This window comes from Pseudorasbora parva, chromosome 16 (genome assembly GCF_024679245.1).
Source record: "Pseudorasbora parva isolate DD20220531a chromosome 16, ASM2467924v1, whole genome shotgun sequence".
In the NCBI taxonomy this organism is placed as follows: domain Eukaryota; kingdom Metazoa; phylum Chordata; class Actinopteri; order Cypriniformes; family Gobionidae; genus Pseudorasbora; species Pseudorasbora parva.
The window spans coordinates 8,032,152-8,059,189 of NC_090187.1; the positions used below are offsets into that span (position 1 = coordinate 8,032,152).

At 40.8% G+C, this 27,038-nt stretch overlaps 1 protein-coding gene and 1 pseudogene across 1 annotated transcript in view; one reads left to right on the forward strand and one right to left on the reverse strand.

The window, feature by feature from the left end:
- nectin1b (nectin cell adhesion molecule 1b) overlaps positions 1 to 27,038 on the reverse strand; it is a 321,725-nt gene that overhangs the window by 167,854 nt on the left and 126,833 nt on the right.
- LOC137044001 (5S ribosomal RNA) lies at positions 12,017 to 12,133 on the forward strand (annotated as a pseudogene).

The following is a 27,038-nucleotide window of genomic DNA, read 5'->3' on the forward strand; positions in this document are numbered from 1 at the left end:
CAGTCTCTGCTGGTCAAGGGGGCGATAGAAAAGATCCCTCCGCCAGACAGGGAGTCGGGCTTTTACAGCCGTTATTTCATTGTTCCCAAAAAGGGTGGAGGCTTGCGTCCAATATTAGATCTGAGGTACTTGAATCGGTCTCTGAGGAGATTCAGGTTCAAGATGCTCACAATTCAAATGATCGTGAATCTGATCCAGTTCGAGGACTGGTTCGTCACGATAGATCTAAAGGACGCATACTTTCATGTCTCCATCCTTCCTGCCCACAGGAAGTTCCTGAGGTTCGCTTTCGGGGGCGAAGCGTACCAATATCGGGTGCTTCCTTTCGGTCTAGCTCTTTCCCCTCGCACCTTCACGAAGTGCATGGATGCAGCTCTGGCCCCTATGAGGCTGCAGGGCATCCGTGTGCTGAATTACATCGACGACTGGCTCATTATGGCAAAGTCGCGCGAGATGGCGATTCGGCATCGAGATGTCGTTTTAGCCCATCTCAGGTGCTTGGGGCTGAGACTGAACACGGCCAAGAGCGTGTTGATACCCGCCCAGAGGACTACGTTCCTCGGGGTGGTATGGGACTCAACCTCGATGCGAGCGAGCATGTCTCCCGCACGGGTGGGTTCTATACTGGCGGAGGTCTCAAGGGTGAAGCTAGGCCACAGCCGCACTGTGAAGCAGTTTCAGAGACTGCTGGGACTCATGGCAGCAGCATCCAACGTAATTCCCTTGGGTCTGCTATACATGAGGCCCCTCCAGTGGTGGCTAGGAACCAAGGGGTTTTCCTCGAGGGGAAAACCTTTCCGTATGATCAGGGTAACGCGCAGATGCCTTCGTTCCCTCGTTATATGGAAGGATCCGAGGTTCCTGTCCCAGGGGCCTGTGTTAGGAGCGTTATGTTGCAGGAAGATCCTTTCAACAGACGCCTCCCTCACGGGCTGGGGCGCGGTCATGGAAGGCCGGTTCATGAGGGGTTCGTGGGGACCCCAACATTCCTCCTGGCACATAAATTGCTTGGAAATGTTGGCGGTTTACAAAGCTTTGAGGAGCTTTCTCCCAGACCTTCACGGCCACCATGTCCTGATACGATCCGACAATACGTCGGTGGTATCGTATCTCAATCACCAGGGGGGTCTGAGGTCACGCCCACTATGCAAGTTGGCGCTTCAGATCCTCCTGTGGTCCCAGGGGAAACTGTCGTCTCTCAGAGCGATGTATGTCCCAGGGGACCAGAACCAGGGAGCGGATGTCCTGTCGAGGCAGGGGCTGAGGCCCGGGGAGTGGCGGCTCCATCCAGAGGTGGTGGAGGCCATGTGCGAGAGGTTCGGCCCAGTGGAAGTGGATCTGTTTGCTTCCGTAGAAACGACCCACTGCCCACTGTGGTTCAGCCTCAGGCCTCCGGCCCCGTTAGGGCTGGATGCCATGACACAGACGTGGCCGAGGCAGCGTCTGTACGCATTTCCCCCGATCATTCTGCTCCCGGGAGTTCTAGAGCGAGTCCGCCGGGAGGGCATCAGCCTCCTATTAGTGGCACCCCGGTGGCCGTCCCGAGCTTGGTTCTCCGACATTGTGGCACTTCTAGACGGGACCCCGTGGCAGGTCCCTCTGAGGAGGGATTTGCTGTCTCAGGCAGGGGGTGTGATTTTCCACCCCAGGCCAGAGTTGTGGAACCTCTGGGTCTGGCCTCTGAGGGGGCACAGTACCTAGAGGGGGGTCTGCCACAAGAGGTCGTTGAGACCATTCTCAGCTCTAGGGCTCCCTCTACGAGGAAACTGTATAGCCTAAAGTGGAATGTCTTTACTAGCTGGTGTAGAGAAAGGGGGGTGAACCCAGTTGACTGCGCAATCGCTTCAGTACTGGAGTTCCTCCAAGACCGTTTCTCCGCTGGTTTGACCCCATCCACTCTGAAGGTGTATGTGGCAGCCATAGGGGCTTTCCACTCGCCTTTGGAAGGGGGCCCTTTGGGTAGACACCACTTGGTTGTGCGTTTTCTCCGTGGGGCTAGGAGATTGAGGCCTGCGGCTCATCCCAGAGTCCCGGCTTGGGACCTGGCGGTGGTTCTGGAGGGGTTGGCTGAGGCCCCCTTCGAACCATTGGAGTCGGCTGAGGCGAGAAATCTGACCCTGAAGGTAGCATTTCTCCTCGCCATCACTTCTCTGAGGAGAGTGGGGGACCTCCAGGCGTTGGCGGTCACGCCTACTTGCTTGGAGTTTGCCCCGGGCGGGGTGAAGGCTATCTTGCATCCCAGACCGGGCTACGTGCCCAAGGTCCCTTCTTCAGGGATGGGGTCGGTATTTCTTCAGGCTTTTCATCCTCCGCCTCACGCGACGGCAGAGGAAGCTAGGCTGCACCTGCTCTGCCCGGTTAGGGCATTGAGGGTCTATCTAGACAGGTCAGCTCAATGGAGGAAATCGGACCAGCTTCTGGTGTGCTTTGGCCCCCCGAAGAAAGGGTTGCCTGCGGCGAGACAGACTATTAGTAACTGGATCGTGCAGGCGATAGCCACGGCTTATCGGGTGCGCAATATGCCTTCACCCATGGCCGTGAGGGCTCACTCTACGAGGGGCTTGGCCTCCTCGGTGGCCCTCCTTTCGGGAGCCTCACTTATTGAGATTTGTGAGGCGGCGGGTTGGGCTAATCCACACACCTTTATAAGATTTTATAAGCTGGACCTCCCGGCTACGCCGGGTGCTAGAGTGCTTGCGTCCTGAGTGTGCCTGGGGTCCAGTTTCACACCAGGATGGGCGTGTCTCGGTGTGGCATAGTGGGTATTGACGTTCCCAGAGTGTCGTCACTCGACGACGCAGTGTTGAGTTCCCTCGATATAGGGAACGTCTCGGGTTACTATTGTAACCCTTGTTCCCTGAGAGGGAACGAGACACTGCGTCTCGTCGCCACACCTACACGTAGAGCGCTCGCTTCATCGCAAAGGCTGTCTGTTGTTTGGGGCGGCGCCTTCTTATAGCTTCCGCGTACGCCGTCGCCGGTTACGTCACGACGTTGCACCAATCGGATTGGTGGCTGATTTCATTCATACTTCAGAGCCGTCACGCTGGGGGCGTTCCCAGAGTGTCGTCACTCGACGACGCAGTGTCTCGTTCCCTCTCAGGGAACAAGGGTTACAATAGTAACCCGAGACGTTTTCATGAATACTATCACGACAGAAAATGTGACACTGATTTCATTTGACAGTTCCATAAACAATTAATTAACATCAAGTCACTTACATTTTATTGATTGCTTTATCGCTTTTGTTCTATTTCAGCAGCGAAAATATTTCCAAAATCAGATTTCCACATCTGAACCATAACGTATTGCACAGCAACAGTGCGTTACTGAATCAAAGATTCAATGCCCTATTCATAAACGACTGCCTCATTTATGAACGAATCAGCCGTTTGAACGAATCGACTCAATGACTCTCTCATAAGAATTCACCTGCCGCCATCTACTGGTGGTTTAGTTCACTTTTTTTTAGTAAAAACAATCTCATCGCATTATTTAGTGCAGTTGTAATTTTTCAGTGTTAATTATTTAATTTGATTGGTAACATCCCTATTGAATCTTATTCTAATTTAATTTATTAATCAAATTTAAGAATATAAAGGGAAAGCTGAAGCAAAGCCTATATTTAATAAGATTAGGGGAAAATGTCCTTTATAAAAGGTAAAAATATCATAAATATGAAGATTTAAATACATCAAAGCTGATGAGAATGTTGCTTCAGAAAAATGACATTTAACTTTGCAGATAACCAGAATTATAAGTCAGAATGTAAACTAGGCAACAGATGGTAAGAACAATTACATTAACCCAAAACTAACTCAATTAAAATGCCACCGCTCATACTGTTTTCTTCTTTTTAATTATTAGAATTAGACATTAAGAGAATACATTTTTATGCAAGTACTTTTACTTTTAATACTTAAAGTAAATTTAAAATTAGGTACTTTTTACTTTTTACTTAAGTAGGGTTGTCGTTGTAGTACTTCTACTTTTACTAAAGTAAATATATTTCTGGTTACTTGTACTTTTACTTAAGTACTGAGATTCAGTACTTCCTCCACCACTGCCCAAATCTCATGATAGGCTCATTCCAACTTGATATCTATATACCCACAAGATCAGTCTCTTTTCAGTTAAACAAAGGGTGATATTTTAGAAAAGAAAGAGCAGTGTTGGTGAAAGTTATGTTAGTGATGTGTTATTTGGCTTGGCTTGCTCAGTTGAGAACAATACAATTTTGATCTAGGTTTTCAACTAAATATCCAAATAAAATTAATTACTAAATTAACTGCATCAACTATTTTATTGATCTGCCCACATTGTCGCTATATGATAAACTGAAATATGCTGATAACATCACCATTTTTCTCCAGAGTGACTGTACGGCTGAATCAAATTGTGCTGCAATATTTTCCTGTTTAACACAGTGAAGCTGCTCTGAAACCAACGCCATTGTAAAAGCACTATTTAAATAAAGTTGACTTGACTTGAATTATAATATTGCATTACTCACTAAAAAAATGAATTAAGTTACTATTTGTGTAATCTAATGGAACCTGAGACAAACTAAACAATCAAATTACACTTCAAATAAATATTTTCGTAATAAAATATTTGCTGAATAACTTCAAATGAAAAGTAGACACTGAGCTTAATGGACTTTTCTGGGATATCCGGGTGAAGATTGGAGCTTAAACTTTCATTTGTCCATTTCTGAGGGGTTCTGAGGGAGTGTGAGCGGGTCCTTGATACTGCGGATCCACATCACGCTCAAACTCGGCCTTGCCTCAGGCTCCAAGATGTCAGCGCCATATTTGGACCTTGGCAGCTTCATTTCTCTACAATATGGTAAATGGTAAAAGGACTGCATTTATATAGTGCTTTTAACAGACCCATGGCCATCCAAAGCGCTTTACATCTTGCCTCACATTCACCCATTCACTCTCTCATTCACACACCGACGGCGGTCCAGCCATGCAAGGGCCATCCAGCTCGTCAGGAACAGCTGGGGTTAGGTGTCTTGCTCACCTCGAAACCTTGGTCAGTTGGAACCGGGGATCGAACCACCAACCTTCCGGTTTGTAGTCAATACATGAACCACTGAGCCACTGCCGCCAATGGAAGGGTCCATTGTCGTCCATATTTTTATTTTACGGTCTATGTTTGAAACCCGTTTTCAACGCATTCATTTGAATAAGCCACCAATTTGACAAAATTTAAAATGGTTACAGTTCTCCAGGAATTTGATTAACAGGCTTTATGACCAATCATCATCCGCCATCCGCCATTTTGTCTGACAAAGCAGTCAGGAGAGTTTGCAGAGTAACATCGGTGGACTTGTCCTTTAAAAACGGCGTGCACATCTTTCTGAGGTTGAAACAACATTCCTCATGAAGTTCATTGATGTTTTTTTGTTAATAATGCTTTAACTGAGGGAGCGATCTGTTATGACACATTAAAGAGCCACAGCATGGCATTTACAAAGTGAGAGTTGAGACTTTGTTTCACATTAAAAGTAACCTGCTTTTCACAGCCATGGCTTGTCGGACATAGCAACAGTAACTAAAGGGGCAGGTCTTTGCTAACGGTCAGTTGCCATAAGAGTGTGTTGGGCTTTCAGTTTTATGGAGACAACAACAAAAAATAAGCAAAAAGCACACTGACACCCATCTGAGTTTGTCCATATTCGCAAGAGAAACAAGGGTGTGTTAGCATCTGCTTGGAAACAATCTTTTATATTAATGCAATGGTTCTACTTCTAACTTTAATAGTGCAGAAACATGCAATTAACCAGGAACAGTGTGTGTATCTTGTTTGCGTATTTAAGGTGCGGTGCTATAAATCACACAGCGTATACTGACAGGCAGCTGCATTTAGATTAAATACTCCAAATGTTTTGTTGAGGGGAAACTTCTTTTATGTTGGTTTTTTTATATTGTACAGTTTTGTTTCTGCTTTTTAAGCAAAAGACAAAGAAGTGAGGAAAAACAAATACTGCAGTCTCAAGTGTCTAACAAAAAGTCATATTGACATGTAAAGAACCAGAAAATTCCCTCTCTTTTTTCTAGCTCTCGCATACACACTTACTTAAATCTCTCAAAACCGACATACTTTAGAGACTTCTCGTTCGAATCCCCAGCCTACCCAGAATGCTTTAGCAGAACAGAGGCGTCAGCAGTTCAATGGAGGTTCTGGTTTTTGAGTTCTTCTTTCTTAGCTGGCAGCCTTTAATATAATAGTTACGTCCAGCTCTTAATGTGCTGCTACTGAGGCACTGATTGGATGGGAATGGTGGCTTCATTTCAAAGATGCCAACCGATTAATCCTGGAGACTTGATCCATTTGTTTGCTCAGCAGCTCATTTACAGAGCTGTAAGTGAGATGCAAATAAACACACAAGAGGTGGTGCTCTGATGATAACAATATAATGATGGTGCACAAGGCAAACACACACTCATTTAAACCCTTTCCAATCTACATTTATACAAAACTGATAAGCTTCTATGTAAGCTGCCAAAGAGATTAAATTGTTCAATTTGAGAGCATATCGCTACTCACAACAAAGCACACATTACAAAGATTTTAATATGTTTGCTTGTGCAAAACTGCCTGGTGATGCCATTTATGTGTGGTTGCTAGGGCATAGCTGGTGGTTGCCATACTGTGATGGTGTTGATGGTTTCTAGAGCATTTATATGTGGGTGTTATGGTGTTGTGGGTGGTTGCCAGGGCATTGCTAAGTAGTTTCCAGCATGCTGCTTTGTGATTGCCAGGGAGTGGTTGCCAGGGCATTGCTATGTGGTTGCTAGGGTGTTGTAGAGTTGTTTCTAGGGTTTGGTTTACAGTCTCTAGGGTTTTGGGTTACAGCTATAAAGTTGTTAGGGCATTCCATTTGGTTGCGAGGATGTTGCTATGTGGTTGCTATAAGATGTATCGGGCGGTTGCCGGCTCATTGGGATGTAGTTGCTGATGTCTTGTGGGTGAATGAAAGGGTATTTATATGCGGTTGCTAGGTTGTTGCAGATGGTTGCCAGGGTATTTCTATGTGAGTGTTTGGGTGTAGCAGGAGATTGCCAGGTTATTGCTATACAGTTGTTAGGGCATTTTAGGCGGTTGCCACAATGTTTCTATGTGGTTGCTATAAAATGCAGCAAGTGGTTGCCGGGTAATTGTGATGCAGTTGCTGCAGTTTTGATGGTGGATGAAAAGGTATTTATATGTGGTTGCCAGGGTGTTGCAGGTGGTTGCCAGGACATTTATATGCTAGGGTTAGGGTGTAGTGGGTGGTTGCCAGGGTGCTGCTAAGCAGTTGCTATGGTGTTGTGGTGGGTTGCCAGAGCATTGCAATGTAATTTCCAGTATGATGCTATGCGATTGCAAGGGAGTAGTGAGTTGGTGCCAGGATGGTGCTATGTGATTGCTAGAGAGTAGTGGCTGGTTGCCAGGTCATTTCTATGTGGTTGCTAGGGATTTGTGTGTGATTTTCAGGGTATTGCAATGTAGTTTCTAGTGTGTTAATATGTGATTTGTGTAGTGGGTGGTTACCAGGGCATTGCTATACAGCTGTTAGGATATTTTAGGTGGTTGCCAGGGTGCGTTTCTATGTGGTTGCTATAAGGTGTAGTGGGTGGTTACTGAGTCATTGTAATGCAGTTGCTGCAGTTTTGCGTGAATAAAAGAGTTTTTATATGTGGTTGCTAGGGTGTAGTGATGGTTGCCAGGGTGTTGCAATGTAGTATCCAGCATGCTGCTATGTGACTGCTAGAGAGTAGTGGGTGATTGCTAGGGTGAAATGGGTGGTTGCCAGGGTATAGCTAAATAGTTGTTTGGGCATTTTAGGTGGTTGCCAGGGCCTTGATATGTGGTATGTGATGTAGCTAGTTACTTGTGAGGGTATTGCAGGTGATGGCTAGGCATGTATTAGGGTGTTCGGGTTGGTTTATAGAGCATTGCTGTGCAGTTTATATGGTGTTGCAGGTGGTTGTCAGAGCATTGCTGTGTGTTTGCTAAGGTTTTGCGTGTGGTTACCAAGGCATTGCTTTGCATTTGAACCCTCTAGTTCAGTAGATTTCAAACCTGGCCTGGAGCACACCCAGCTCTGCACATTTTGTATATCTCCCTCATCTAACACACCTGATTCAACTCATCAGTTCATTAGTAGAGACTGCAAGATCTGAAGGCTGGGGGTGCTCAGTTGTAAGTTAAAAATTACCTAGCAGTTTCAAACATGCTTGATTACTGTTAAAGGGTGATGCGATGCCTAACTCTCTCTCTCTCTCTCTCTCTCTCTCTCTCTCTCTCTCTCTCTCTCTCTCTCTCTCTCTCTCTCTCTCTCTCTCTCTCTCTCTCTCTCTCTCTCTCTCTCTCTCTCTCATATAACTTATGACTAACCGGAAGTAGTATTTTTGACAAAGAACATAACTATATATAATAGTTATGTTCACCAAGGCAGGTGCTACTGATAACATGTCCTTGATTCTACAGGAGAAGGCTGAAATGTCTCCAGTTTTTTTTTTTTTTTTTTTTTTTTTTTTTTCTGTTGGCAAGCTAATGGCTGTGTGTATTTATCACACTAGACCAAAGCTTTTCAATTTAAAAAAAGAACTGACAAGAAACATGATATGGATTGCTGATTAGATGCACACAATTTATGTTTCTTGGATTCATGGTGAGATGCATGTGCAAGCATGTTGCCTTTTTATGAACTAAGGACCTGAATACATTATGACAAAGTAAAGACTTTTAAAAATCATACATGGACATGAATGATTTTATAAAAACATGTTTATAACACAGTTATAGTCACAATAATATTGCTCTTGAAATTATTATTTTTTAAGCTCTTAACTGTAAATCTTAAAGGGGGGGTGAAACACTCAGTTTCAGTCAGTGTCATGTCAATCTTGAGTACCTATAGAGTAGCATTGCATCCTGCATATCTCCGAAAAGTCTTTATTTTTTTTATAATTATATAAGAAAGATGCGCTGTTCCGAGTCTTTCCGAAAAAAGCAGAGCGGGTGGGGGCGTGTCGTGTGACCGGAGCTAAATAATGACGTGTGCAGCAGCGCGCTGCAGTGAGGAAAGTGATTCGCTCTGTGAGGAAAGGGATTCGCTCAGTGAGGAAAGTGATTCGCCCGCCGCGTGAGGAAAGTGATTCGCTCTGTGAGGAAAGTGATTCGCTCAGTGAGGAAAGTGATTCGCCCGCCGCGTGAGGAAAGTGAGTCGCTCTGTGAGGAAAGTGAGTCGCTCTGTGAGGAAAGTGATTCGCCCGTCGTGTGAGGAAAGTGCTAATACAGATCGACCGCCGGCCTATCAGTGGGTAAGTCAGTAGCTACTGGTTATATCACCTGTTTAGCATCCTACAAGCCAGCGCTTTGATGGGGGTAGCCTGTTACTTTCGCTCTCTCCCTCTCTCTCTCTCACGCGCTTCCGGTAGAATTGTCCGTAAGGCCCATACAAGGAAATTCCGCCCCCGTTAAGGTCAAAGGGGACGCATGATCTCAAAAAACTTGCCGAAACTTATGACTAACCGGAAGTAGTATTTTTGACAAAGAAATACTCCCATCAAACGTCCACCTTAACTTTTGAAACTTTGTCTATGTTTAGTATGGGATTCCAAGTCTTTAACAGTGTAAAAAGATCAGTATGCATGAAACAGCATTTCACCCCCCCTTTAAATAGGGCAGTGCAGGGTACAACCTAACGTGGGGTTAAATGTTACACACTTGGCTTAAAACTTTACAGACATGCCATCATGATGAAACTTACTATATTAACTAGTTGGCACATCAAGATAGAAGATTGGAAGATATCACTGAACATTTATTTACCAAAGCAAAAGTAAATTCCTTACACTGTAAACAAAATTCAGGTCTCCAATTGAACATTTTCTAGTGACTGATCACATGTAAATTTTTCAGGTGGCCAAATTGAATTTCTGTGAATTAAATTGCAACAATACATATAAATTCAATATGGGGCATGTTGTCACATTTCACTTCCATTCTTTCGGGGGAAATCAAGAAAAAAGTATACACTGTATTAATGAAACAAAACAACATAATTGAACCAGAATTGTGAAATTAAATGGACTGCATTTATATAAATTAAATTAAATTAAATTAATGTGGGAAAAAAAAAATATTCTGAACCCAGAGTGGATTTACACAAACTGAGACAGTCAAAAAAAAATGTCCCTTAGAACAAAGAAGTACAGCGTGTGCTATAGTGATACGTTTGAAAAAAACGCTTTTCTGATTGACATTTCAGTGAAAATCACAGGGGAATACAACAAATTACTAAAACATGAAGAATGACTGTTCTGATGTGTTTGCAAAGAGTGCATGTTGTTCTCGTTATTGTTTTGAATGTCATGGTTTTGCATGCTGGCTCGCTTTCATGCTTTTAGCTCTATACTCTTTCTCAGATCATAAAGGATAAAAGCATTTTTCTTCATATATATATATGTATATATATATATATATATATATATATATATATATACACACACACACACACACACACACATAACATTTTTTTTACAGTATTTGTTCAAAATATATATGAAATTTTTTTTTTTAATCTTTTGAAAACCATTCAGACACTGGTGCTATAAAGAAAAACACAAACATGTCATGTTGTGAGACGGTGTAGATTTTCTTTTACATTGAATTGTATGAAGACAAAAGATTACTTTTTCCTCTTCGGGTTGGGAGAACCAAAGCTGCAGCTAAAACATAGAGTATATAGTACAGTATTTACCTAAATGACCTTCCCATTGTTTAACACAGCCTGACGTTAAAAACTGTGAATCACAGAAATTTGATCCCGCATTAAAACTGTGATTGATTGACAACTGGAAGAAAAAAAAAAAAAGACTAAATAAAATAGGTTAATGTCATAAAACCTGTCATAAAGGAAAGAAGGAAGTCATATTTATTCTAAAAAATATGTATTTTGCTTCTTCGTTTTACCAAAAAAAATTTGCCCAAAATATAATTACTGTTATGACAAATATAAGAGAATAATTCTAAAAAAGTGAAGACTATATTTAAAATGAATACACTGTTATCCAACAAATATATTTAAGTAAGTTGTATTTAAGTAATGGGAATAACCAATTGAATATCTTTACATCTTATGCAGCTTTTCGGTTACATTTATCTCTTTTAAGATAAAGTTATATTTGAAACAAATTCCATTCTGATCAAGACATTTAAAAACAGAATACATTTTTAGTTTTTACACCACTGTGATCTGTCATTTTAAGGGTGTTACCTCAGCAAAATAATTGTGATTTTTAAATATGTGAAACTACATGCCCAGATAATAAGCATATGTTTAATAATATCATTTTTCCTCTCTGGGACCGTATGGAAATATCTCAATTTGTCTCGGCATGAAACACTGCACACAGGGAATTAATATTTCTGCATAATCCATGTAGGCTGAGAACCTGAGCAGACTGTGTACTGCGGCTCTCTTTAGCTGCTTGTATAATGTGAAATATGATCTGTATATTTTGTGTGAGTTTGAGCATATGGCAGCATGTGTACATGGGAAGCTGTCAATCCACTTGATTCACAGGAAAAATCAAATAACTTAGGATAGCAGAGAATGACCAGATTTACTGCCTCATATTGTCACCAAAGTTTTTTATTATTATAATAATTATTATTTTTATGAAACACATCTTGTTTTTTTCTGATATATATATATTTTCTGATATATAAGTATGTACGTGCAAACATGTAAGCAGAAGCCAGATTAATGAGACTCTTCTCGAGTCGAGAAGTGACTCTGTAGCACCGATGATAGTCTGACACAATGATTACAAATTGCACTGACAAAATTGTGTGATATTTGGCACCTTCCATAATAGGGTACACTTTTTTTCTTTCCCTTTACTTTTTCATCAAATGTTCAGTGATGTGACAACCTCATAATGGCAAACATATTAAATGAGCTTTATTAAGCTGTTTTTGAGATTTATATAGCTGTTTTCAGTCCGACTTGGCCAGCAGTCATATCACCCTGTAGCCCAAGACTGGTTTCCCACTGAAGCTAAGCAGGGCTGAGCCTGGTCAGTACCTGGATGGGAGACCAACTGGGAAAACCAGGTTGCTGCTGGTAGAGGTGTTAGTGACGCCAGCAGGGGGTGCTCACCCTGTGGTCTGTGTGGGTGTTAACACCCCAGTATAGTGATGAGGACACTATACTGTCAAAGAGCACCGTCCTTCGGATGAGATGTTAAACTGAGGTCCTGACTCTCTGTGGTCATTAAAAATCCCAGGATCTCCTTCGATAAAGAGTAGGGGTGTAACCCCGGCATCCTGGCCAAATTTGCCCGTTGGCCACTGTCCTAACCTAAAATAACCTGTCACTCTATAGGGTATGGAAACTTGTTTCCGCCACAGAATAAACATAATAAAATAAAATAAGAAGTTATTGATTTTTTGATGGAGGCTGAGGCTTTTTAGGTCGTACTAACCCTGAACCTAGCCCTAAACCTTAACTTTACCCATGTAGCTACTTTACAGTTCTCAGTAATTTTGTGTCTGCACTGGTATATTCACATATGAATACATACAGTATGCTCCTGAAAACTATATAGTTAATTTGCAGTTGATTCATAAACTGTCAGCTAAATAAATAGCAGAGAGCAAAGTGTACAGGATGTGTTCACTGTGTACATATAATGAACCCAGATAAACTGAATTCACAAAAGAGCTACAAAAAAACACTTGCACAATCATGAACATTTAACAGCTGTCTAGTTTGACCTGTCATTTATTTAAACATATTGCTAGATTTAATATCTGTATGCTGGTGTGCAGTGAATAACAACTTAAATTGTGGTCTGTTCCTTAAAAAAGAAAAGAAAAGAAAAAAGAAATGTAATGAAATGACATGAGGGCGAGTAAATGTTTTTGTGTGAACCATTTCAAATAACTCGACTGTTCACAATCTCACTATGAACCTAGCTCCGCCGTTGATGGTAAAGTCTTCGTGTAGCCAAATTCTCTTTGCCTGCACTGCTGATGGACATTCGCTCTGGAGGGAATGGGGCTGATTCCGTATCATTTAGGCTTATCACGAGTGAATATGCTTTCAAAGGACCGTGGGGCTACAAAGAGAGCTTTGAGAAGACGGACAGGGACAGCTGCTCTCCAGGAACCCTGGCAAGCAAGTCTGCACTCTCTCGTTCCCATCTGCGAATGCTCTTTCAGGGGTGGTTCAACTGATCAAGGGCTGAATTTAAAAGCACTGGATGATGGAAAAGTAATTGCCCTCGCTGTGAAAATAGACCACCACACAGTGTATCACTTATTCACAGTGAATAAGGAAAAAATAGTGCTATAATTATTTATTTTTACTGTGATTTCCTAAGTGAAAAAAGTTAACAATTTGCATTGCTCAATAGAACTATTGGTTTGCGCGGTAGGGAGGCCACATCCAGCTGTTACTGCTATTGGGTTTTGGACCTTTTAGACTTGTATTTCTATTGTACACAGACGACTTTTATATTTATATTATACATTTTACAGACAAAAGCCCTTAAAAGCAGTGTTAAATGCAAGAGTAACAATCCATCTAATGTACACTCAGTGGTATTACATAAGATGATTGAATGGGCAATAGAACATATATCGAAATATTGACAAAATCTAAAACAAATACCTCTCTTGGTATGAACAACTATTTGGAACTGATATTGCTGGACTGCCAGAAGTAACTGGCATAGCTCTCTTCTATGTGAACTTAACATGTTTCCTAAATATCTGCAAACATTATGGTATTTTTATGCTTTAGTACAGTCAAAAAAGTACATACAGCACCTTTAAGAAATAATGGACTCATTTCAGCAGGGATTTTAAATCACAACGGTAATAGCAATAAACAAATAATTGTTTATTCTGCTAAATATTGATAATAAATGTTACAGTTTTTTTTTTGTTGCAAATATGTGTTATTTTTTTAAGGTACACTATGTAACTGTTGGCCCTCTAGCAGTTAAAAACACCAAACTGCATTCATTTTGGGGAAGAACATTGTTTTGGTTCGGCTCTGCGTGTCTGCGGATGAATATGGTTATCCATATTCTATAAAATATGTACTGTCTAAAGTGATATAGACCAGGCTGTTGAGCTATAAAAACACCTTATCTGTGTTGCTTTTACAACATTTCAGATCTACAAAAAGCCAAGTCAATCTTGATTCTTGTTTTATTACAAGCTCTGTGTTATCTTTTTCCCAGAAGACTCTCCTCTGTATTGTTTTTTTTTTTTTTTTAAACATCTGATTCACTGGAGGTTTGAGATTGAACTGCTCCTTGTCAACCTTCCTCGGTCGGTGTGACAACTAACCTGCCACTCCAACACCTTACACGCATCAAAAGAGCGGGAAAAACTTTTCTCTATTTTAAAAATATGGCTATAGATTAGTAAGGTTTGATGTCATTGAATATTTTTAGTTTTTTTATGATTTCATAATTTTCCAGGGATTCAATTTGTAGCATTGTGTGATGTCTTGCAAACTGTTTATTGGGGGATATTTTGTAGTAATTTGAATTGTAATTTTTTGATGGATTTTATGTCATATATTTTACATTGGTGGGAGGTTCACTTTCAAGGGAACTCCCGCTGTCATTGGGAAAGCTCTGCATGATTTTGTCATTAAGCACGTGTGAAATTGTGAAATCTGTCCAATGGTGTGATGAGACATCAGAGGGGGTGACATCGTGAATCAGAAAACTATAAAGCCTGTCCAAATGATGACTACATTTGTAATTTTTTGTGAACTAACCCTTTAAGGCTGTCAAATATTAATATATGTTTTAGTCATTTTGAGGGATGAGCATGAGCTGATGTGACCCAGAGTCATATGTATTGCCTTTAAATGTTAAAGGTAAGGATGTAGTTTGTTTTTAACAATATTTGTTGAACTCCAGGTTTTCCCACTATTAGTCATTATTTGAACAGAACATATTTTACACATGGAGAAAACACATTGCTTGGTCAATCATTCAAAAAGGACCATATTTTAAAGCCTTGTATTTACCCTTATTAAAATGTACTATAGTTCTTACAATTGTTTAAATATATCATTTGTTACAGTAAAAATATAATTACAGGTAAGACTATTGATCGCTACTCATTACAATGCTTTGGCCATTTATAATTTTATATTTTTGTAATATAAAATATACCTGGGGAACACATGGCACCAGGATGCACTATGGAAAGAAAGCACGCTGGCAGAGGCAGTGTGATGCTTTGGCCAATGTTCTGCTGGGAAGCCTGCCATCCATGTGGATGTTACATTGTCACATACCACCTACCTAAGCATTGTTGGAGTCCATGTACATATTTTCATGGAAAGGATATTCCTTGGTGGCTGTGGCCTCTTAGCAGAATAATGTGGCCTGCTACAAACGAGCATCTGTGGGATGTGCTTAATAAAAAAGCCTTATCCATGGAGCCCCCCCTCGCAAATTACAAGACGTATGCTGCCTTCAGAAATTTGATAATTCCCACTTCTGAAGTTCATGTGAAATTTTCACCTCAGAAACTCATATTAACAATAACTCCAATAGCATGTGAAGGCAGGATAAAAGGCCTTGCTCTTGCCTAGGCATAGTGGCAATCTAAATCATGCTGATCACAGATGTACTTTCAGAAGGGTTTGAGATGGGTTCTGCCCTATCTCAGCCTTCACTTGAAAAAATCTGGTGCCTTCTCCCGGTGTGTGGAAGCACGTGCTGTGGTTCCTTCCGCACTGGGTGATGAACAAGCACTTCACATATCTAGCTCTGCTGGAGATACTGAGGACTCTCCATGTCAGTCTCCAGCATATGAGGAAATAGTGGAGGTTGTGTCTCACGCTGTTGCCAGATTGAACATTGACTGGCCAGTAGAAAAGCTGTCCTAAAAGTTTATTAGAAAAAACATTTCTTGCCATCTCGAGCACAACCTCCACGTTGGGCCTGACATTTTTTCCTGATCTCCACACTGAGGTCTCCTATAGAGTTCACAGTGCAACGACCACGTCCTGCTCCTCTATAGTTGGCCAATATGAACATGGTTATTGGGCGATGCCTAAGGTGGAAGAGACGTGTGCCCACTAAACCAGTAACAACAACATCAGCGCTGGTGGGCAAAGCATATGCAGCTGTTTGTCAGGCTGCAGCATGCCCTCACACTATGGGTATCCTGCAGGCATACCAGGCTGATGTGCTAGGAGATTTGGATGAAGATGGCTGAATTGGCCCGAACGCAGTAGCTGAGCTGTGTCATTGAGTCAATCCTATCAGCAGTAAAAATAATAATGCTAAGTCAGTCACTTACTTTCAAGCAGTTTAAGAGACTGCTGGGTCTGATGGCATGAGCGTCCAATGCTATACCTTATGGCCTGTTGTACATGAGGCCCCTACAGTAATGGCTCAAGACAAGGGATTTTTCTGATTTTTTGGGGGGTTGGGGGGTCAAGCTCATAGAAGCAGATCTCTCAACTGAGGATGTGGAGAGAATTCTTCAATCCAGAGTTCCCCAAGAAAATGTTATGCCCTGAAGTGGAGAGTTTTCACTTCTTGGTGCTTAGTTGGACCCAGTTAACAGCCCAATTTGTACATTACTGAAGTTCCTGCAAGAGGAATTTTACTGCAGGGTTATCCCTGTCCACTTTAAAGGTGTATGTGGCGGCCATAACTGCTTACCACATTCCTTTGGGTTGTACATCTTTAGGGTGAGACCCCCTGGTTACACGTTTCCTCCGTGGCACATCGAGGCAGAGTCCTGCAGTACGGACTAGGGTAACGGCTTGGGATCTGGCCATGGTGCTTCAATGCTTAACCCTGGCTACCTTAGAGCTCATTGAAGAGGTTCCAGTCAAGTTTTTTGACTCTTAAGACATTGTTCCTTACTATTATTTCTCTTAAAAGAATAGGAGATTACAAGCTTTGTGGGTTGCTCCATCATGCATGGAATGTGCACCGCGTATGGTAAAGGCATTCCTCCCTACTAATATGGGCAAGTCTATTGTGCTGCAGGCATTTCGTCCTCCTCTATTTGTTAACTTGGACCAGAAAAGAAATAATCTAGTTTGCCCAGTCAGATTCTTATGTCCACAGTGCTGCCCTGTTGCATAAAAGTGAACATTTGTTTGTATGCTTTGGGCCCCCTAACAAGGGGTCACCTGCATCTAAGCAAAGAATGAGCAAATGGATAGTCTAGGTTATCTCTCTTGCTTATGAGTTACCTATTCAACTACGTTAGCAATCTGGACCCATTCTACTAGGAGTATGCCTATATCTAAAGCCTTAGTGTCACTTCAGGATGTTTGTGATGTGACAGGCTGGTCTTCACCACACACATTTGTAAGGTTTTATGACCTTGAACACACAGGGCTTAGGTCCTTTTGTCTTAGATGACATTTTCACTGGACAGGTACTGGTGAATATGGCGACATGGGTATAGATGTTCCCAAAGTATCAATGATGGAGCGGGAGTTCCCTTAAAAGAGAATGCTCAGTTATGGCTGTAACCATGGTTCCCTGAAGAGGGAACAAGTGCTGCATCACCTTGCCATACCTCCTGCGTACCGATCATCCACTTGAGAAGCTAGCGGTGCACTGTTTGGGCAGAATTTATAGTTTCCTGGTTCATGACGTCACCTGTCTCTGATGTCTCATTGCATTATTTGACAGACTTCACACATGCTTCATGATGCAGTCACGAAGAATGTTCTCAAAGCGTCAGTGACTTAGTGCTCATTCCCTCTTCAGGGAACTATAGTTATTGTCATGACCAAATGATTTATGATAATTTAGCAATTTATGCTGCAAGATATTGATGTGTTTTGGTATTCTCCTGCCCAAAGACAGCAGATGAAATTTAGCCCTGTAGCTAAGTCTGGGAAAGTTTCTTATTGTCCATTGTCCCTGTCAAATAAAGAAAAGAAAAAAAAAACGGGAAAAAAACGGGAAAAAAAAAACAGATGAGATACGCACGGGTGAACCAACCAGGTCTAAAATATAAACACAAAACCGGAGAATGACTGACAATGTATTGATTAATTATTTACATTTTGTTACTTTTGAACAAGATATATTTAAATAGTGTACCTTTATTTATATTGCTTTTGATCCCTTACATTAAAACAGTAAAACAATGTTGCATAATTGTGAAGTGTAAAGAGAAGATAACAAATAAAAGAAATCTTTGAACATTGAAATCATTTAATGTTTTAAAGCAAATACAGTTTACTTCACTGGGTCAACACATGTGAACAATATATATATTTTTCATATCATTACCGACCTCAGCAGACATACATTCACACGGCTGCATGGAGACAATATCTTTCTTTATGTTTTTTTGTTTGTTTGTTTTGTTGCAGTTATGTACAAAGTCATTGTAATGCATCAGCCCCACATCTCTATACAGAACCCATTAACATATCAAAACCTATCTACCCAATTCAATGTCAAAGTAGATTTATGGCAATAAGCTATACATCTCCAGCCGTCTGAGCGGTCTAATTTATTTTCTAGTTCAGTTTGCAGTCAATGTCCAGACTTGAAACTCCACCACTTTTGCCCCCCCTACATACAGTAAACCCAGCTATAGTTTCCAAGATACATACATTATTTACAGTGGAATGTCAGGCTTTGAAGTGGGCAGTTAGAAAGACTCTGGAATGAAAAACCTAAAATCTTTGTATCCAAAGAAAATGAGGACAATATAAAAAGGAGGAATAAAACGCAATATTTTGTCTGTAGAACAGTATTAAAAAAAAAAGAAATGCATATATTCTTAGTATGCCCATGCTATTTAATGTTGCTAGAAGCCTCAACATTACTTCAGACAGACTACTCGATAAAAATAAAAAAAACGACAACAAACCAAAAACACAGCTAATATGGGTCATGACAATTTATTGTAGTCAATTGAAATATCTTATTGGATATTTAAAGCCATAATATCTATTTGGTGGCTGGGTAAATTGTGCTTAGCTTGAAAAAAGGGGGAAAAAAGGTCCTTAAATTGACAAAACCCTGGGAACACGTTGTCAATGAAAGAATGAAAGAGAAGTGAAAGCGATATGAAAATAACTACATAATAAAATGAAATACTAAATACATTTCTGAAAAAAAAAAAAAAAAAAAAAAAAACTTTTGTGCTTTAGATGCCAGTCTCCAATGGCGGCCATGACTGTGCAGCACGATAACAAAGTGCTGATGGCGATGTGCTGCATTTTGTATTTTGTCACATCATATGAAGAAGAAGGAGATAATATTTATATTCATGATGGTTTAAAAAACCTGTTAAAAATACAGCTTCTGTAATACTCCAAGTCCAGGTGATGCGCTTCTCACCACACTGGCCAACTTGTGTAGATTCATACAATTATCATGTCAATGTCGTAAAATGTACAGTGAGGGCAGACAAGAAACAATAACTCTGAAAAAAGAAAAGAAAAAAGAAAACGATATGTACAGGATTCAGATAAAAAATAAAAAAATAAAAAAAATAAAAACATAAAACATTACATCTCACACGTCATAGGCACTGCAATTTGTATAACGCTGCACATTGACCTTACTAAGCTAAAATACAAGGTTTGCTAAGCAACAAATGTACAGTTATTCATAGTGTGGTCCGTTTTAGGTCAAATCAAGATGTTGCATGGGTCTACCACTAAGGTTATTCATTCATACGCAGCTTAGCTGTTAGCATATTACGACTTTCCTCGTGGGTTTTGACCGTGAGGAATCTGCGGCTGCAAGTTCTAGTATGTTTATTATGTCGATTATTTCGATAACGGCTTCATCTACCAAAAGGAGTGTGGTACTCTGAGCTTTAACGCAGGATAAAAGTCATCGGATTCTGTGCAGACCAGCTAATGGACAAGGATTCTTTAGTGAATCTAAGTGGTGTTCATGTGGAGTTTCCTCCATTTACAGATCCTCCTGGATTGTCTATGTGATTGCAGCGGTTCCTAATCTCTCGTCTTGTACAGAGTCCCGTTTAAGGCTGACAAGAGAATTAAATATTTCATGGACAAGCCATGATAAATTCCACTAATGCATTTATTTTATTTTCTGTAGGGCGATATGGATGCAGTTAGGGAGGTTATTTGTCTCTGGAAATCCGGAGGCAAAAGGTGATAAAGGGCAAAGAGAGATTCAAAACAGAAAAACCCATGCATTAAAAATGCTTGTACATTGTGCAGCCAAACAGTGTCAGTATCTTGATAAACAGCCATTTTATTACTTTAAATACGTACTAATTTGTAGCCAACAGATCTGCTCCTTATAGAGGATCAGGGAGGATTTGGAAAGGATCCCTGGCTTTGCAGCAGACCCTGTGGTTTCAAAGATCCAGGCCTGTCTGCGATGCCCAGTTGCTGCCATGTTTACCTCTGATTTTACTTTGGCTTGAGACTTTTCCCGCAATTTCACTCCCACGACCCATGCCTTAACCGCTACCTGCTGTCGGAAAAGGTTCTCCCATCAAAAGGCTCTAAATGGTAGTTAAAACAAAAATCCCCTGTGGAACTAAACATTGCCGCTGAACCTGTTCATATTTACAAGATCTTAAAAACATTTGACCACTCCACATCACCAACTCTAAATAACAAACACCCTGTCTTTATTACAACACCACATTATACAGGATTATCCTTTTGCGTCTTAAGAGTTTCCGAGGAAATGGATTTTGGAAAGCATCGCTATGAAAACACTACATGTGATGGCACATCCGAGGTGGATCTATGGATGAGGACTGACTAAGACTGGCATGGAGACTGAGGGGCGGACGGGTGGGTGGGTGTAGTATATCTGTCTAGGCCCCGTTCCGCATGCTTGACTGCAGTGTGCATATGACTAACGCTGCAGATGTGTTCCTCAACTCTCAGCATAGCCGGGTCTTAAAATAAATACTGTTTTTGGAGAGCAGTCAGAACCCACATGCTTTTTTTTTTTTTTCATTGGATTGTAAGCTTTCAGGCTATGCCACATTTTCGGACCTCGTTCGTTAGTTTGTGGCAAAACTGCAAAATTACGATGTTTACATTAAACACAGTAGCGTCAATGTGACCTTTGACCTCATAACGACACATGTTTGGGAAGAATAATTATTTTACTATTTAGTTCCACATTTTATGGTAACCAAAACTCCATATAAAAAAAACAAACAAAAAAACAAGACTATATAAAAATGGACAAAACTATTAATGTAAAAGCAATGTAATATGCTAATGAGATAAAAAAGACAAACAATAAAAAAATAATCGTACATCCAGTGTAAGACTTTCACAACATGATCAGAAATATACCCCTTTCCAAAACAGTTACAGTCTCTTTTTATACATTTAATACATTTATAATAACAACAAAATGAGACAAAAAGGATAATACACTGTAATATTTTCAAGCGACCTGCCTGTCCAGCCATATTGGATGTTGATTGGCAATCAGTCAGTGAGAAAACTTCTTGTTGTTGTAGCAGGTTCATCTAAAAGCATTTGGATGTGCAATGATGTTGACGTGTTGATGCCGCAAGCTATTTTTCTACAGCCGTTTTCGATGGACTCTGGGGGGCGGAGGTTACTGGGTCAGGGTTGGGATGTGCAGATAAGGATAAACACATGGAGGGAGGGTTCTAGTGATGGAGGTGGGTGGGTGTGGTCGGATGCAGGAGAGGACAAAAAGGTTGTTGATCTTTTTTTCTTGTCGATGCATGCCACTTTACACATACCACTCTTTCTTTGAAATAACAGAGCCGTCGGTTTGGGAGACCATGTCGTCGGCGATTTCGGGCTCGGGGTCGTACTGGAAGGCAAGGGTCCGTTCGTCGTAATCACGACTTTCGCCTTCGTCTACAGTGAAATAGGGTCTCTTCAAATCCTCAGAGTTGCCGTCGAAATCTCGGTCGCCGCCCTCGAAACCGCCGGGCCCGCTAATTTGAGCCGGCTTCTTTTCATCGTCCGAGTCGTCCGGGTACTGCAGGTTCTTGGGCATCGGGGGATGTGCGGACATACCGCCGGCCTTGCTGTATCCATTCCCAAACACGTGTTTTTTGGTGCTGTAGTCACCCTTAAAGGTGCGCTGGCGACGTCGCAGGAAGAAGGCCAGCAGTGCAATGCCGGCCACCAGCAGGGCCACCCCACCGACCGCGCCGCCGATGGCAATGCCAGAATTATGCGGCTCCAGTGGGATCTCACGGCCATCGTAAGTCGGGACGTTAGGGAATTCTGGGTAGGAAAACACAGATGGAAGGGGAGAGTGCGTCAGTGCTCAGGTGGGAAGGAGGTGCATTTGTGCAGGTGCTCATTTTTGATGAGGAAGGGAAAATAGGGGAGGGAAACAAAAGGGAAGACAGGAAGGAGCCCCCGCCCAATAACCAAAAAACCCACCCACTCCTACAAAACCAACCCATCAGGACGGCTTCACACAGAAAAGCAAGAGCTGAATGTTCATTCAAATCATGCATATTATGTAAAGAACACAAGAACAAACACCCAAACTATTTTGAATGAATCAATAAAACAAAAGTCTTGAATCTCCAGACACCTATACACTAGAGCAGGGGTGCAATGATTCCATTTGGAAAAATCCACTTACATTTGTTTGTTCATACGTTTTTGTTCATTGGTTGCACGGCATGACTTTGTTTTCATATACAAAAGTTGGACGGTACGGATCAATTTTATTGGCTACATTTACATAATTTGCAACCCATTCTATCTCCCAAGGTATAAAAAAACTGAAGCATGGTCAATCACCTTGTGCATCACTATTAAGACTCTAAAGGTAAACGTCACCAACAAACTAAAAACTAAAAACTATTCTATGAATTTCTTTGCATGAATTTGTAAAAGTAAAAATCAATTATTGTACAATCAAATCCCAATATGTCATTATGACAAAACTGTACTCCAATAAATAATTTAATGTCACACATTTCCCATGCCCTTTACAACTGTGTATTGACATTAAAGATATTATTGAAAGCAATGGAGTTCCAAACTTTGTCAATATAACGACTACCTGGGTTATCTTTAGCATCTTAATAATGATGCAAAAGGCACTTAACCATAATTGAATGTGTTGGGAGTGAGAATGGGTAGAATATAGGTGAGAATGGGTAGAAATAGGTGATTTATGGACCGGCCATCTCATTGATGTTGCAGTAAATGTTACATTACTTCTCAACTTCAGGTTGATTTCTTGCAAAAAAGTTTGTCCTTGCTACACAATCACTATTGAAATCAACGGATTTGAAGCATTCTCTGGCATTGTGTCAGCTCTAGTGCTTAGGTGTCCTTGATCATTTAGGTTATTCACTTTAGCACTTGAATTTGTCTGGAAATAAAACTTGTGTTAAAAGTAACAATCGGCACCAATAACAATAGGCTAGACAGCTCCTTAAATCTGACTGACCTCAAAAATTATGATTCCACATAAGCACAGGTTGCTTGCATTTGAAGCTTTTGACCTTGTCTTTCACTGAATACATTGTATAGCATACATTTTGGTTCTCTTAAACCATTCAAGAAATAAATGTATTTCTTTTTAATTAAAAAAAATAAACTACAGATTAAAAGCCTTAATGCTGCAGGTGAAAGGCAAACCAAGCACCACTGCTTTCAAAAGTTCATAGCGCCTTTCTAATCAGTGATGTGGTTTTTATAGTCATGCTGGAAATAACGAATCCTCTGCAAGGCTACTGTACATCGTCACAGCTGACATACTGGTTGTGGTTTTGTTTTCTAAGCACATAAAAGACATGCATCCAACAGAAAGCAAGTGACACAGCATGTAATAAGCCCATGCAAAAAGTCAGTAAGCCATTTCTTAAAAGTACCCAAAGCACCGCGATTTGCAAACAGCAATTAGAGTTGGAGAAGTAATTCAAACACGCTCACACACACACACACACACACAAAACCAAGACACTACTTTTTCAGCGTCGGATCATTCACAATTGCTGGATTAACAGCTTATACGCTTACATGTGGTTTCTGAAGACTTTTCTTTGTGCGGCACTCCTTGTAAACATAACCAAACCGCTCCAAGTGTTACAACAGGTCAGTGCAAGAATCTTCCAACACTCAAATACAACGCATAACATACCTGAGGGATTCACTCTGAATCTAGGTGCAATGCGACAAAACAGGAAGCTACGTACACATCTCCCATGCTATACTTAGTGTCGTCGTTTTGTTTCTATTTGCGCCGCATGCAAATCCAACTCGAAATCAGAATGTTTGATTGGCTGTGATGGTCGTGTAACACACACATGTAAGATGTCCAGCAACGTCTTGTATCAGCTTCATCAAACAACCTTCAAATATGTTCTTCACAGGTTGTGTTCACAGACACAAAAGTTATGCATAGTTAGCAGCAGAATACAACTTCTGACAACAACGAAGCTGTAGACGCTAGACATTCTGCGTCATATTTTTCAGTTTGAAGTCTATGCCATTTACATGTGCTAATAGAATATGCCGGTTAAAAAGGTCAGCCGCTGCATTGTGAAGGTTTCTGACTGCCTTATGCGACAGTGACTTATTGGATATAGGCAGTAATAAGGCGGTCAGGGTGAGCTGCATTTGACATATTCCAGCTCCTTAATGAGCTTCCATTCTAGACCTGGCAGAGCACCGTCTGGTACCCACCACACATGCGGCGATGGTCAGATATTTCTCATTGACACGCTCAGACAGCTTGTGAAGGATTACGGTCATAAAAGGCAAAAACCTCTAGGGGTTCAATCCATCTCGTCCTTTAATCTAAGAATATAAAGTTAAATGCTAATAGGGAACAGAAAACGGCACAGCACACTTCCAGAAGATACACAAAGTGCACAAATGAAAACTTTTCTAGCTACACAAAGCTCATTTTCAGCAATGGTTGCATTTTAGTATGCTCATATTTAAGCTTTAGCATACATTTTCTGCATCTAATGTCAAAACGTAAAGTCTAATGTAGAGTGAACAAATGTCATAATAGCAACAGTTTAAAGATAACCCCCGTAAGCAAGTTCGTCAAATTAAGTCAGTAAACTTTTGACGTGTTAGCAAGCTGCATAACAACACATTGGTTTAAAGGTGGAGGCTGAGTCCGAAATCGCACCCCTAATCTTAAAGGGTTAGTTCACCCAAAAATTATATTTATGTATATTAATAACTCACCCTAATGTTGTTCCACACCCCTAAGACCTCCGTTCATCTTCGGAACACAGTTTAAGATATTTTATATTTAGTCCAAGAGCGTATGCCAGTGTATGCACACTATACTGTCCAAGTCCAGAAAGGGAATAAAAACATCATCAAAGTAGTCCATATGTGACATCAGTTAGTTAATTATAACCTCTTGAATCGTCGAAAATACATTTTGGTCCCAAAATCACAAAAACTACGACTTTATTCAGCATGGTCTTCTCTTCCGGTTTTGTTTTCAATCCTCAAATAAAGATTCGAGCGGTTAAGAATCAGCGTATTGATTCATGATTCGGATCGCGTGTCAAACTGCCAAACTGCTGAAATCACGTGACATTGGCGATCCGAATCATGAATCAATCCGCTGATTCATAACCGTTCAAATCTTTATTTGAGGTTTGAAAACAAAACCGGAAAAGATGATGCCGAATAAAGTCGTAGTTTTTTTTTTTTTTTTTGACATGGGCCGTATAGTGTGCATACACTTGCATATGCGCCCGGACTAAATATAAAATATCTTGAACTGTGTTCCGAAGATGAATGGAGATCTTACGGGTGTGGAACGACATTGCGGTGAGTCATTAATGACATAAATTTCATTTTTTGGGGAAATAACCCTTTAAATAGGCCAGTTTTTAAAGCCATTTGTAGTTGTGTACAAATCAAATAGTAGATGCTACTGAGTTCACTCATTCAATCCTTCAATGCACCACAATAATGCTCAACTGCATTATATACATTTATGTGTATAAAATACTTTTTTATAAAGTATTACAAAAAGTAATAAAAGTAATACATGCTATTTCCCATAACAAAAGTAAAAAAATAAAATAAAAAAAAACATCACTTGGTGTCCGTTGCTTACTCGTTTTTATTCACTCCGCCAATTATACTATATTAGTGGAGTAATGTAGCTAATGTAGGGAATAGTGTGGGTATAGGGGGCAATTTAGGACACAGCCACAGTCTTTTTTATTTTAAGATAACTATATCGCTCCTAAAGAGTGTGAAGGGTTGTTACCACTGCAATATGTCTCTGACCAAACAATGACTTGGGACATACGATAAGGAGAAAAAGGGAATGCACACACCCCTGTTGGAGCAAAAAAATTGCGTAAACCAGTTTGTTGCTGGTATAAGCTGGTTTTGTTGATTTCCCATCCTGACCAATCTAGCATTGAAGTCGCTTAACTAGTTTCCAAACTTGACCAAGCTGTCAAACTGGCAGGTGCCACCAAACCCCTCTAAAACCAGCAAATGACCAGTCTATTGAGGCTGGGAGACCAGTTAACCACCAGACTGTTTTAGGTGTTTCAGCATGGTCTTCACATATTATTCTTTTTTTAAACATTTGTGTTACGTAATTAGCTCCCTATTTTGGCCAGGACACTCCTCTAAGAACATTTTTAATCTCAAAGTTTCTTTCCCTGTTAAATAGGCCTAAAGGTCTAACAATATAATAGGATTACAAATGATTTCATTTCCCGCTTTAACTTTATTAAACCATTATTTAAAATTTTCAAACACCGATCATTAATGTTAATGACAAATGCTAACGCTAAAAGGCTGCAGTTTCTCATATTGGCGGGTCAAGGGAACAATTTGACTTCTGAAGTTTTTCTCTCAAGTTTAATTACTGTGACACTCCACGGCTGAAGCCATTCAAGCACAGGAACCCATTTATGTATACTCTACCTCTCCCTCTTTGTCTCCATTTCTCCTTCCTCTGCTCTTTCTATCCTCGGTTAGTCAGAGACTGTCCACACTGTGGTTTGGCCGCTGGTGGTGGTGCGGCCACTCTCTCAGTTATCAG